Here is a 14,942-nt window from a genome sequence, read left to right as displayed (position 1 = left end):
ATGTTCCCATTAAGGGGTGGGCAGGATGGGGGGAGTCCCCCCTTGGGCCATCCTCATCTTATGTTTTAACCTTTGAAACATGGTTGCCCCGTTTTCACATGGATATATTGAGTTTGAATTCTATTAGCTCTAGGCTTAGGACAGAACATGCTTACTGATGGAACTCAAAGTACTTACCTTAAGTGTATTGTTGAAAATTTGGCTACAATGTACTTTGGAAAAAAAAAATATGTATTGGAAAAAAGTAGGAAATTGTATTTCAACTGGAGAAAACATTCATCACTTAAGGACACTAGCAAATAACTGGAACCTCACAGAGTAGGCAGAGTTATATGGATACACTGAGGGTGGAACCAGCAAAGCTTTTGCCAGTGTAAAGCCATTTGAAGGTAGTGGCATAAAACCATAGTCTATGAATTGATTCCTGTGTTCTGTGCGATAAAGATATTAATGTTATGTGTACTATCAAGGAGGTCCTGCATCATAGATGTACAGTTTGTCACTGTAGTTTCTGCCCAATTTAGCTCAAGCAATAGTTCCAATAACTTAAAGATGAGAAGAAGACAAAAGAGCTATGCAACATCTGAAACGTTTATTTGTATTTGAAATGTAATAGCTCTTACAGTTTAATCAGAAAACACTGTACATTTTAGTGTCAAAAACGCTCCATAAAATGAAAGAAGTGGAATTGTGGAGTCCAAATACAGTACTTCAGTTCAGTATAGGGAATAGATGACAGATATTATTAGTGGTGTTCTTTCTCTTTGTTATGTGGGAGGATTCCAAAGGATAGATGCCTGAAATGTAATGAAAGTTATCTTTAATTGAGGATAAACGTGAAATCCTAAGGAGTACATTATTAAATGCATATAACCATGAGACTTTTTATTTAAAGAAGAGAAATAGCATGCAATAATGAATACATTAACGCAATTTAGCAGAGAATGTTTATGCAGATTTCATTTATTTGAATTTTGTATGCAGCTCCTAAAGTGACAGGGTTACCAACTAATAAATAGCAGACACAAGCACATAAAAAGTCGAATTTTGAATGCCTATTTGCGTTTTTCCTTCCCATAAATGATTTTAAATAGGTTATAAACGTAAAAGTTTTGTTATAGCTTAATGCATTCTCTGCATTAGGGTAAATCTTTTTAAAAGTAGCATACCCCCAGCCCCCATATATACTTGCCAATCTTGATCCATTGCTGTGCATGTCTGCAGCAGCTCTTCTCCCCTCTCCCGTTTCACATGCATGGCTGAAAGCAGCAGGTGCCACTGTCTGTCAAAATCTGTGAGCACAGAGCGGGGGCTAGCTGTGCTGTGTGTCTGAAAAGATGCAAACATCCTGGCTTTGAATCAAGCATGTATGAGTGCCCCCAAAAGAAGAGGGGGCACTCAGAAGGGGCATGGATCCAGGAGCACCACAGGACCACAGACGAATAGGATTGGGGCTGCTCTATGCAAAACTGATTGCAAAAAGCAAGAATAACATGTTTATTATAAAAAAAAAAAAAAAAATATAGTCGCTTTAACCACTTGCCGACTGTGATATAGCCAAATGATGGCTACAGCGCGGCCAGCTATATGACAGCATACCGTCGGGTGTGGCTTGGCGCGCAGCGTGGATGGCCGCGGTATAGAGGAGCTACGGCATCCAGGGAGACTGTGCTTGTTTACAACCTGGTGAGAAGCTAACTATGTCCACCCTCATCGAGAAGGTACTCCACAATCGCTCCCTGCGCTCGATGGGCACTCCTAAAAGCAAGCTGTCCTCGGCTAACTTGAGCAAGTATCGCTACAACGGAGGCGGCAAGGGCTCCAAGATGGCACCAACCAGAAGTCCTGACGGAGGAGATCAAATGGAGGATGATGAGATCTCCTTGCCAGCATCGGAAGGATCATCCAGAGGTACCATCCCTAATGATCACCCCCTGAATTATGCCATAATAACTGACATAGCAGCAGACAAAGAATTAATTTGCCGCCACAATCACTGACATTAAGTCTGAGCTGATGAGACTTTCAGAGCAAATGGCGGTGAATGACAGGGCTGGCAAATGGAGAGACAGGGCTCTAATAAGGCTGGATGACATAGCGATCGATCACTCTAATCATCTAATAGCCATGAATAGGCATTTAGAGGACCTGGACAACAGGGGAAGAAGAAACAATATTAGAGTGAGGGGGTCCCTGAATCCATCGCTCCAGACCAGATAAAGCCCACTCTCACCTCCATCTTTAACGGCCTAAAGCCTCACCTATAGAGTTTGATAGGGCCCACAGAGCTCTCAGGCCTGAAGCTCCTGATGATAATCCCCCGAGAGACATAATTTGCTGTCTCCCAAACTACAACCTCAAGGAAGATATTTTGCAGAAAGCGCGACAGAGCGATCAGATCATCTTTAATGAAGCTGGAATTAAACTTTTTCAGGACTTATCACCTATTACACTGAAGAACAGGAGAGCCTTGCGCCCATTACTTGAAGTGCTCAAGAGTAAGGGGATTACTTATAGATGGAAATTTCCATTCACTTTACAGGCCACTTACAACGGCAGGCAAGACATTCTTAAAAATCCAGATGACCTTCTCAAATGTTGTGAATGTCTACAGATCCCTTCAGACAAGGCAACTCCAGAAGGAATGCCAGCAGGAGCAACTACAACTCCCCAGCTGCTAAAATCCTTAGAATGAATGAGCCTAGATAGAGTCTCTTCGTTCCTGTTGTTACGTACTACATTTTTCTGCTAATCTAAGGAAGGTCCCAAAGTTACAAACCATTTTTCTTCAACGATTTGACCTCCCTGGGCTTGAATCCAGCAAAGCAAGCTATACCTTATTCAAGTTTTGTTTTTTCAACTGTTCCTTTTTCTGTTCCACAGTCTGAGTAATCTTGCACTTTCTGGAAGCATTGCGAACTAACTTCACTAGATGGCAGCAGGACACTGTAAGGCATGGGTGCTCAACCTGTGGCCCTCCAGCTGTGCAGGACCACAAGTCCCATGAGGCATTGCAAGGCTGATAGCATGACTCCCAAAGGCAGAGGCATGATGGGACTTGTAGTTCCGCAACAGCTGGAGGGCCACAGGTTGAGCACCTATGCTGTAAGGACTAAGTCATAGCTCATACTCAATATCAGTTTCTCAAGTTGACTCTAATGCAATTTTGGCGGGCTATTCTTTTCCTTTTTTTTCTCTTTTTATTATTTATTTTTTATCCAGCAGGATCCCCACCAGCAGATCCATCTAACTTTAAGGTGTCTTTTGACCTTCCTGGATGGTCCTAACCTACAACAGGACTTGATGACTGTTCTTTCCTAGCAGTTTCCTGGTAAGGTAGCCATGGGCTTCTTCCTGTCTAACCTGCCCAAAAGCACTGCCCCCTCAAGACAGTCAAGTGTTCTCAGACAGACGTATGTACTTTCATGATATATGCTAGAGGCTTTGTTTCAGCATTGCAAACTATACCTTATTCAAGTTTTGTTTATTTTTTCTTTTTTTTGTTTAATGGTTTGAGTATTCTTGCACTTATTGGAAGCATTGCGAACTACCTCCACTAGATGGCAGCGGGACACTAATCCCTTCCAGCTGATCTATTTAGGTATATGGTGTCTTTTGACCTACCTAGATGGTCCTAACCTACAACAGGATTTGATGATTGCTCTTTCCTAAATGTTTTCTGATAAGGTAATCATAGACTTCTTCCTGTCAAACCTACCCAAAAGACAATGCTTCCTCAAAGAAGTCAAGTGCTCTCATGCATATGTTTGCCCTCTCATGATATGTGCTGGAGGCTTAGTTCTATTTTGACTTCTTATGGTCCCCTTTGTATCTGATTTATGGGTTTTGTAATATCTAAATGTTATACATATTATTTTTATTACGGGTTGTAATACATGTACGCTTTTTACTTCCTACTCCCAAGGGTCTCCCTGGATCCCTCGTTTCTTAAAGAATATCTCTATACACTTCCCTGAGCCACACATATCCATTCTGGCTCCTCCCACCTACCCCCAATAGGCGTTTTTGGCGTTTACTCTGTGACACCTTTTAACTCCCGATGCGCTTTCTCTTAGATGTTTTTCTTTATAATCCCCTCTGCTACACTCTTGCCCCCCCTTTTTTTTCTTCTTCTTCCCGTGTTCCACCCCTTGTCCTCTCCACCCACTCTTCCCCCTCCAGTCCCCTCCACTGGTTTTCTACCCCAATTACCCTCCTGTATACCACTAAAATGGCATACTCCCACTAGGCAAGTCACCCACGGTCATCTCACATAATGTCAATGGTCTTAATGTTCCTGAAAAACGTACAAAACTTTTAAGAGAATTGAAGAAGGCAAACCCTTCTGTAGTCTTCCTACAATAAACACTTTAAAGGCCAAAACATCCCGAAGCTCACTGACAACCTCTTTACTAAGGCATACCATGCTACGAACCCCTTGGCAAAAACCAAGGGTGCCTCCATCCTTCTAAACAAACATTCCCAATTTGAATTGTGCAGCCAACTAACTGACCCAGAGGGCCGGTACATTTTTCTCAAGGGCACTTGGGTGGGCTCCCCGCAAATGTCTATTTCCCTAAATCTGCACATATCACATTCTGCAACAAAATCATATCAGAACTAAAGTGGTTTGCTGAGGGCTGTATCATCTTGGGAGAAGACTTTAACATCCCTCTCTTCCCTTCTCAAGACACCTCTAACAGACATTCTCATGTCTCCTATAAGATCCTGAAATGGATTAAAAGCTTATTGCAATCACTTATGCTAGTTGACTCATGGAGACTCCTGCATCCCACAGACAGAGACTTCTCCCCCCCCCCACAAAAAGTACTCCAGGTTGGACCTGATCTTTATTTCCCAAAGAAATTTGAACACTTTATCTAAAGCAGAAATCAGTATTATTGCGCTCTCTGACCACGCCCCCGTAGCCGTGACACTGTCCCTAGGCCCCAGAGATCCCCCTTTAACTGGAGGCTCAACGCGTCCTTACTAACTGATCCGAATGTTCTTGATAGTATTCATGACTCCATCAAAACTTACTTCATGTTGAATAAAAATTCAGATACAGACCCACTCAATAACTGGGAAGCACACGAGCGAAATTAGGGGTGAGCTCATAAAATGGGGCGCAAAAAAAAGGAAGGAAAAGGCTGAAGAAATTTCTTCTCTGTCCTGTACCATAGCCAAACTTGAGACATTGCACAAAAAGTCACTCTCAGACAAGGTGATGGATGACCTAACTCGACATAAGACCTCTCTCAACCAGTTGCTGACCTTCCAAACCCAAAAATCCCTATTCTTCAAGAGAAGTATCTTTTATGAACACGGAGACAAAGGTGGGAAACAACTTGCCAGGGCCTTAAAAGATGCCACCCTAGCGAATCAAATTTTTTCAATACGCAATAGCTCAGGCACCCTAGAGCACTCACCAGATAAAATGGCAGAAATCTTCCATGATTTTTATGCTGGATTATATGACCTTCCCCCACAGCATAAACCACAACATATACAAACCTCTAAAGCAGAAATGATCCTTACATTTTTAACAGATAGCAATCTCCCGTCACTTCACGATGATTACATCTCTACCCTAAACATGCCCATTACTGCTGTTGAACTCCAATCGGTAATCAAAGATCTAAAATCGGGAAAGAGCCCAGGCCCAGACGGTTACAATACTACAAAATCTTCTCCCTTATCCTCACTGAACCGTTGCTCAAAGCCTTGAACTACCTAGCACAAAACACACAACTCCAGCTCCTTCCTCTCTGCTCATATCGCTGTGGTCCCTGTAACAGGAGTCACTTTTGGGCACAGATTGAGCCAGGAAATAGACATATATTGGATTGTTTTAACATGGACAGTAATCTACCATATATTCTTTAATGTCTGTAAAGAATATTCTGACCCTACCGGTCAAAAATGACTCTTTTCAATGATTAGCCCTGGCTAGGGAGTTGTTAATTGAGTCAGGCTTCTGGAAGACCTTTCATTGTGTGCTATTGATGATAGATGTGTTGTGACTCTAAAGGTCAGACGTCTGTGCAATGTGTATTGTGCAGATGAATGACTTATTGTCGAAGACGTAACGTCTGGGGGATAATTAACTCCTCTATGTAATTATCTAAAAGAATGTGATTGAAGCTCATCGTGTGATGTATGGGTGGGGTGTGGTTTTGTTCCTTTGAGTACTGTAACATGCTGTAACTGCTTAAAAGTTGAGAGCTGGCCATTAAAGTTGTCTTGCATTTGAAACCAGAACAGAGCTGTGTGTCTCGTGTCTGGGGGGAATTCTTATGGGTCGTGTTCGTTTGCCTGATTGTGGAGTGTCGATAAGCTGGCGTGGGTTGATGGAAGGTTCGTAAACGGTGGTGACCATTACAATTGGTGGCACAGCAGTGGGATAATTCCATCGTTTAAAGGACAGCTACAAGGACTACTGGAGAACCGTGGCAGACCGGCCAGCAACCATAAGAAGATGGATGTGATCACAGAACTTGTCCAAATGGATGGAGCTGAAAGACCCAACTTAACGGAAAGGCCCAGCGTAACAGACAGGACCCCGGAGGAGGCAAGTTTTGATCGGGCTGTCAAACTAAGACTGGCACACTATGGTCCTAACCCTCCACTGGAGATCATAGACCAAGTTATAGCTGCTGTGGACGCAAATTGGCTACGGCAAAGAGGTTCTGCAGCAGCAGAAGTCACAGCAGCACCAACTGAAAGGAGAAAGATACATTTTGCTGCTTTTAAGAACTTCATTGAAACTGAAGGGGAGATTGATGGGTACCTTGCTGATTTTGAACGGCAATGTGCCCTACACCGGGTGCCCACAGAGGAATGGGTTACCATTTTGTCTGGGAAATTGTCCGGCCGGGCCAGTGAAGCGTTCAGGGCCATCCCAGACAAGGATATTATGAACTATGGACTGGTAAAAGAAGCACTTTTGGCCAGGTATGCTGTCACACCAGAGGCATACCGGAGGCGGTTCCGAGAGACGAGCAAACTGGAGACTCATATACCGAGTGGGCATGCCGCCTACACCGCACAGCATCCCACTGGGTCGATGGATGCCAAGCAGAATCCGGGGAAGAGGTGCTGCAGGTGTTCCTGCTGGAGCACTTCTTTGACAAACTGTCCCGGGAAGTCAGAGAGTGGGTCCGGGACAGAAACCCTTTCTCCTTGTCTGAAGCAGCTTGCCTGGCGGACGAATACACAGACGCCCGCAAACTGGACAACTCTGTGGTCAAGACAACAGCTCGGGTGGATTATCGATCAGCGGCACCCCCGCCGGCTATTGCCTACAAACCCCAGTCGGACCGTCCTACAACACCACCTCCAGCGGCCACTTATCCTCAGCAGCCCAGGTTCAACTTCCAGGACTACTCACAGCCCATCAGGTGTTTTGGGTGTAAACAGCTAGGACACAGAAAGCTAGACTGTCCATTGAATCCACCCAGGCAGTCACAGTCATGGAGTCAGCCAGAAAGGGGGAACCCCCGCACACCCATGCCTGCGGCCCACTACGTTGAGGAGGAAGAACATTGGGGCATTCTGCACGAGGCAGATCCGATACAAGCAACTAACCAGGACAACAGGCAACAACACAGGCAGACTGTCTGGGCCAATGGAATGGTAGCCAATGGACTACGCGATACTGGCGCCACGATGACACTGCTACAGAAGAAACTCATCCCAGAGAGCCAGCACACCGGAGACACTGTAGCCGTAAGAGTAGCGGGAGGCACCGTCTTCCGGCTACCCGTTGCCCGGGTTCACCTGGATTGGGGGGTTGGTTCGGGACATGTGAATGTGGGGGTGAAGGATTTGCCAGCGGATGTACTACTGGGGAATGATTTTGCCCCCCTTGTTTCTGCGTACGCCCCAATGTGCCCCGCTGAAGCCCACACAGTGACTACCTGTGCCCTGACCTGCGTTGCTGGAACCAACTCGCTTGCTGCTGAGACCCGGGTAAGACTACCTTCTCCGACATGTACTGTAGATCCGGCACAATATCACAGTCTAAAATGGGAATGTGACAAGTTGGCCAGTGAGAAATCAGAGATGCAACGACACTACGTCATGTATTATGAGATGTCCCGTGGCTTGAACATTGAAATGCACAAACAGGCTGAAATTGTCAAAAGGTTAAATGGGATTTGCGCTCAGGTTGTGCCCTATCTCTCCCAAGAGCATCAACAACAGGTTTTGGGAGCCATTGAGAGAGCAAAGCAAGTGACTGTTCCAGAACTGAATTCCATTATTCACTTTCACCATCAGCTACCAACCTGGTAAGCCAGATGGCAATGCTGATGGGTTATCCGGGCAAACAGACGTCATCCCGGCATCCTAGTTCCGGACATCCCCAAGTTGACCCGAAAAGGATCAAGCCGGGTCTGCCGGAGTGTTCCACAAGGAGGGAGCCATGTAACAGGAGTCACTTTTGGGCACAGATTGAGCCAGGAAATAAAGAGACATATATTGGATTGTTTTAACATGGACAGTAATCTACCATATATTCTTTAATGTCTGTAAAGAATATTCTGACCCTACCGGTCAATAATGACTCTTTTAAAATGATTAGCCCTGGCTAGTGAGTTGTTAATTGAGTCAGGCTTCTGGAAGACCTTACATTGTGTGCTATTGATGATAGATGTGTTGTGACTCTAAAGGTCAGACGTCTGTGCAATGTGTATTGTGCAGATGAATGACTTATTGTCGGAGACGTAACGTCTGGGGGATAATTAACTCCTCTATGTAATTATCTAAAAGAATGTGATTGAAGCTCATCGTGTGATGTATGGGTGGGGTGTGGTTTTGTTCCTTTGAGTACTGTAACATGCTATAACTGCTTAAAAGCTGAGAGCTGGCCATTAAAGTTGTCTTGCATTTGAAACCAGAACAGAGCTGTGTGTCTGTCTGGTGTGGCTGTCATGGGTTGATAGAAGGTTCGTAAATGGTGGTGACCGTTACAGTCCCTAAACCGGATAAGGACCATTCGGACAGCGCGAATTTTAGGCCCATTTCACTTTTAAATGTAGACATCAAAATATTATCAAAAATCCTGGCCAACAGACTTAACCACTTAAGGACCGCCTCCTGTAAATATACGTCAGCAGAATGGCACGGCTGGGCAGATGCACGTACCGGCACGTCCTGTACATCTACCCCGTGACCCGGTCCAAAGCTCCGGGACCCGCGGACCCGATCGCCGCTGGGGTCCTGCGATCGGTCCCCGGAACTGAACAGGGAGAGCCGCGTGTAAACACGGCTTCCCCATGCTTCACTGTGGTGGCTGCATCGATCGTGTCATCCCCTTTATAGGGAGACACAATCGATGACGTCACTCCTACAGCCACACCCCCCTACAGTTGTAAACACACACTAGGTGAAACATAACCCCTTCAGCGCCCCCTGTGGTTAACTCCCAAACTGCAACTGTCATTTCCACAATAAACAATGCATATTAAATGCATTTTTTGCTGTGAAAATGACAATGGTCCCAAAAATGTGTCAAAATTGTCCGAAGTGTCTGCCATAATGTCGCAGTCACGAAAAAAAACGCTGATCGCCGCCATTAGTAGTAAAAAATAAAATAAAAATAAAAATGCAATCAAACTATCCCCTATTTTGTAAACGCTATACATTTTGCGCAAACCAACCGATAAACGCTTATTGTGATTTTTTTTACCAAAAATATGTAGAAGAATACGTATCGGCCTAAACTGAGGAAAAAAACATTTTTTTAATATATTTTTGGGGGATATTTATTATAGCAAAAAGTTAAAAATATTGCATTTTTTCCAAATTGTCGCTCTATTTTTGTTTATAGCGCAAAAAATAAAAACCGCAGAGGTGAACAAATACCACCAAAAGAAAGCTCTATTTGTGGGAAAAAAAGGATGCCAATTTTGTTTGGGAGCCACATCGCACGTGCAATTGTCAGTTAAAGCGTCACAGTGCCGAATCGCAAAAAGGGGCCTGGTCCTTCACCTGCATTTTGGTCCGGGGCTTAAGTGGTTAAGCCCCTTCTCCCAATCATAGGTCCCGAACAGGTAGGCTTTATGCCAGGGATAGAAGCTAGGAACAACATTACCAAATCACTGAACCTCATTCACCACGCAGGAAACACGAAAATTGAGGGCCTTCTCCTGTCTACTGATGTGGAGAAGGCCTTTGACAGGGTATCATGGGAATATATGTTTGCAATGTGTTCCCACATTGGGTTGAAAGGAAACATCCTAAATTAGATCAAAGCCCTTTACCAGAAACCCACTGCACAAGTTAAAATTAATTCTACCCTCTCGGAACCCATAAATATTCGGAATGGTACTCGCCAGGGTTGCCGCCTTTCCCCTTTGCTTTTCATCTTGTCGCTAGAACCCCTAATTAGGACTATAAACTTAACACCTGAGAACAGAGGCTTCATGGAGCGGGATAGAGAATTCAAATTAGCTGCCTATGCTGATGACCTGCTATTTTTCATTACACAGCCTCACATCTCTATGCCCAATCTCACTAAGGTCTTCAAAACATTTGGCTTCATTTCAAATTTCAAGATCAACCACACCTAAACCTTCAGGGCACAGATCCTTACATGTGGCAAGAATACTCTTGCTTGGACCGTTTTTAGGATCAGACCTAAATACTTTAGACTTTGAGCTGGTCTCAAGGCTGACTTTTCAGTATTTATGATCCAGCCTAAGCTTTTCAAATACCGCACTGTGTACCCTATACTCTGTTCTAGAGCCTGGGCTGAGTGATCTCTGAGCAGAAGGTCGTCCAGATAGCCGAGAACCAGAATCCCTTGGGCCCTTAGAAGACCCAGTACTGGTGCTAGGACCTTTGTGAACACCCGGAGAGCTGTAGCAAGCCCGAAGGGTAGAGCCACAAACTGAAAATGACGTTCCTCTACTGCAAAGTGTAGGAACCTCTGATGAGGCTTTAAGATATGTGCGTGTAGATACGCGCCCTTTATATCTATGGAGGCTAGAAAGTCTCCCCTCTGTAGTGAGGTTACTACTGAGCAGACAGACTCCATCTGAAAGGACTGTATCAATAGATACTTGTTCAGGTATCTTATGTAAAAACCTGTGCTCCTTTCGTATACAGGAACCTTTACAATCACTCCTTGATGCAGTAGATGATGTAGTGGCTGAAACAATAAGTCTTTTTGGAGGAATCGAGGGAACCCTGGATGTTAAAAACCTCTGAGGGGGAACTCCCCGCAACTTCAGCTTGTAGCCGAGAGATGCAATTGAGGTGACCCACTTGTCCTGAATTACTGCTTTCCAAATGTCCGCAGAGTGCAGCAACCTTCCCCCCACTCGATGGAGTGGGAGCGTCCCCTCAAAGAGAGGGCTTGGTGTTGCGATTAGAAGAGTTTTGGACCCATTGTCTTATCTGGCCTCTGGCTTTAGCGCTCTGTTGGCAGCGGAACTGCCCTGGCACTGAGACAATTGAGGAAGCAGTCCCTGAGGTTTTAAACGAGGGACAAATATACACTAAAAAACCGCGCTAACACAACACCATAAATATAGGCAGCGGCTAGCGTGTGATGACAAGAAAATAAAACAATATAAAAAGCCGCGCCAAATAACAAAATAAATGTAATAGTTCAACAGTCCACAGGTAGTATAAGTAATAGTGGATATTGGATTGATTCTCCAGCAGAGACAAAAACACTGTATTGATCAGAGGCTGATTTGTATGTAAAGATGTTGATTTTTCAATGCACCAGGTGACATGCATACAGTGTGTGAGATCCCACCACCGGAATTGTATATCAGCTTACCAGATAGCAAGCCTTTGGTGCAGTTGGCTATAACCCAGCCACGGCCTTTAAATCCCCTGGGCTCAGATTTCCAATCAAAAGACAGCTGAGGTTTGAAGTTGGTACGTATTTCCGATTTAGGACACCCCACAATTCATCAACAACCACAGTATACCGATAAGCGTAACCCAATCCGGCTCACATGTAGACAGGAGAATAGAAAGGGACGCAATAGCGTGATATCGTAGGTATACAAATTTATTTAAGAAAGTAATGTACTTACACTTAGGCAGTATAAACACAGCATTAAACAGATAAAACAAGCCGGCCGGCTTACGGAGCCCTCCTCCTAGGCGTGGTGACGTCACTGACGCTGCCTCCAGACGCGTTTCGTCCTATTGGACATTCTCAATCCCCCCATTGAGAATGTCCAATAGGACGAAACGCGTCTGGAGGCAGCGTCAGTGACGTCACCACGCCTAGGAGGAGGGCTCCGTAAGCCGGCCGGCTTGTTTTATCTGTTTAATGCTGTGTTTATACTGCCTAAGTGTAAGTACATTACTTTCTTAAATAAATTTGTATACCTACGATATCACGCTATTGCGTCCCTTTCTATTCTCCTGTCTACATGTGAGCCGGATTGGGTTACGCTTATCGGTATACTGTGGTTGTTGATGAATTGTGGGGTGTCCTAAATCGGAAATACGTACCAACTTCAAACCTCAGCTGTCTTTTGATTGGAAATCTGAGCCCAGGGGATTTAAAGGCCGTGGCTGGGTTATAGCCAACTGCACCAAAGGCTTGCTATCTGGTAAGCTGATATACAATTCCGGTGGTGGGATCTCACACACTGTATGCATGTCACCTGGTGCATTGAAAAATCAACATCTTTACATACAAATCAGCCTCTGATCAATACAGTGTTTTTGTCTCTGCTGGAGAATCAATCCAATATCCACTATTACTTATACTACCTGTGGACTGTTGAACTATTACATTTATTTTGTTATTTGGCGCGGCTTTTTATATTGTTTTAAACGAGGGACGTTTGGTGTTTTTCTTCACAGGAAGTAGAGAACTCTTCCCTTTTGGATATATTTGTCCAAGTGATCACTGAATAAACATTCCCCATGAAAGGGGAAACCTGCCAATAACTTCTTACAAGGAAGCTCGGCTGACCAGTTCTTAAGTCATAAAAGTCTGTGCATATGTAGAGACAAGAGAGCCAGACAAGAAACCTGCTGTAAAGCCTCGTACACAGGTTTTCTCGGCAAGAAACAGCAAGAAAACTGCTGGCGAGAAACCCGAGCGTGTGTATACTTATCTCTCCATGGAAACCCGTGCATGCTCAAAATGACTGATGCATGCATGGTAGCTTTCTAAGGCAGGGATCCTCAAACGGCCCTCCAGCTGTTGTAGAACTACACATTCCATGAGGCATTGTAACACACTGACATTCACAGACATAACTAGGCATGATGGGAATTGTAGTTCCTGAACAACTGGAGGGCCGTAGTTTGAAGACCCATGTTCCAAGGCATAGGTAGGGTGAAGCAAGATTGTTGCCCGCAGTGGGCTTTCTATAAAGATTTAAAATGATTTCATTATCTCCTGTGAGTTTGACATCTAAGAATTCTATGGACCTTGGTTCATGTTGTCCTGTAAATTTTAAATTCAATACATCATCATTCATATATTCTAGCCATTTTTCTAGACACATGTGCGGCTCAGACACTATAAACAGGAGGTCATCTATGTACCCACATTAAAATGTAGTATCTTTTCGACAGGGACTATCAGGTCAAAAAAATGCAGGACCTCTCCCATCATCCCATGTACAAATTAGCCAAGGATGGTAAGCATTTGGCGCCCATAGAGGCCCCGCACTTCGAGAGATAATAGTCCCTGTCGAACATAAAAAAGTTATTAGCAAATATTCCAAACACATAATGATGAACTCCTGTGAAGCCAGAGAGAACTTCCCTGATCAGTTTATAAAACAAGATACTGTCTGTAGACCCAAGGAATGTGGAATTGAACAGTACAAGTTGGAAACATCACATGTTATCCAACTGAAGTCTTCATTCCATGTCAAACCATCTAATTTGGATAAAAGTTGTTTGGTGTCACGAAGGTGACCTGACAACTCCACTACTAATGGTTGCAGTTGCTGATCCACCCAATGGCCTAATCGCTCATTGAGTGAATCTATACCTGCGACAATGGTTCTACCAGTGAGGGGGGTGAGCACTTTATGTAATTTAGGGAGATGGTGAAAAATTGGCATGACTGAAAACATAGGAATAAACATCTCTTTCGCTTTTTGTGTAAATACAACCCATAAGGACAGCTCGATCCAAACGTGAGGAAAGCTCTGCCCTAAATGGTTCAGTAGGTTCACCCCTTAATTTACAATAGGTAGTGGTGTCCGATAGTTGTCGTAATGCTACATCTCTCTACATGGTCGCATTCATGACAACCACCAAACCCCCCTTGTCTGCACTCTTGATAACTATACTGGCATCTTTATGCAAATTATTATTGGACATTTTCTCGTCAACAGATTTTCAGATGAATATTTTGAAATGTTCCGTGCTAGAAGAGTCAAATCCCTTTCAACCAGTGTCTGATGTGTGAATCAGATTTCATTTTAAATAATACTGAATTGCAACGGACAATGTTATCGTCCATATCAATATCTGATTTAATGGCCAAGTCAGTGAGGTCTGTTAAGGCACATACTTCTCTGAAAGATTGAGGAGAAGGGATAAAATCACCAATTGATGACTGGTCCTCTGACAGGGAGGTTTCCAAATCTTCTGTTTCAGAAAAATAATGTTTCTGTAGTGTTAACGTCTGTGCCAGTCTGTGGAAACCTGCTGAATTGAATCCTTTAAAGGGGTTGTAAAGGTTCTTTTTTTATTTTCTAAATAGGTTCCTTTAAGTTAGTGCATTGTTGGTTCACTTACCTTTTCCTTCGATTTCCCTTCTAAATGTTTTTTTTCTTTGAATTTCTTCATTTCTATTTCTCCTCAGTAAACTTGCCACCATCATTCGAGTGGTGGTTAGTCAGCCTGAACAGTTTACTGAAGAGGAACAGGAAGTTAGAAATTCAGACAAAGAAAACAAAGAAATAAAACATTTAGGAGGGAAAAGGTAAGCGAACCAA

General features: G+C 43.9%; 1 protein-coding gene across 2 annotated transcripts in view; it reads right to left on the bottom strand.

The window, feature by feature from the left end:
- Window positions 1–573: 573 nt before the first annotated feature.
- MTR (5-methyltetrahydrofolate-homocysteine methyltransferase) overlaps window positions 574–14,942 on the bottom strand; it is a 1,155,773-nt gene continuing 1,141,404 nt past the window's right edge. For both annotated transcript variants that reach the window (XM_040350739.1, XM_040350741.1), the window contains one exon: window positions 574–797. The gene's annotated coding sequence lies outside the window, so the exon portion shown is untranslated. The remainder of the gene's footprint in view (window positions 798–14,942) is intronic.

The sequence above is a fragment of the Rana temporaria genome, chromosome 4 (genome assembly GCF_905171775.1).
Source record: "Rana temporaria chromosome 4, aRanTem1.1, whole genome shotgun sequence".
NCBI classification, from domain to species: domain Eukaryota; kingdom Metazoa; phylum Chordata; class Amphibia; order Anura; family Ranidae; genus Rana; species Rana temporaria.
The sequence above is the reverse complement of the archived record's forward strand: the minus strand, read 5'-3'. Positions and strand labels throughout refer to the sequence as shown.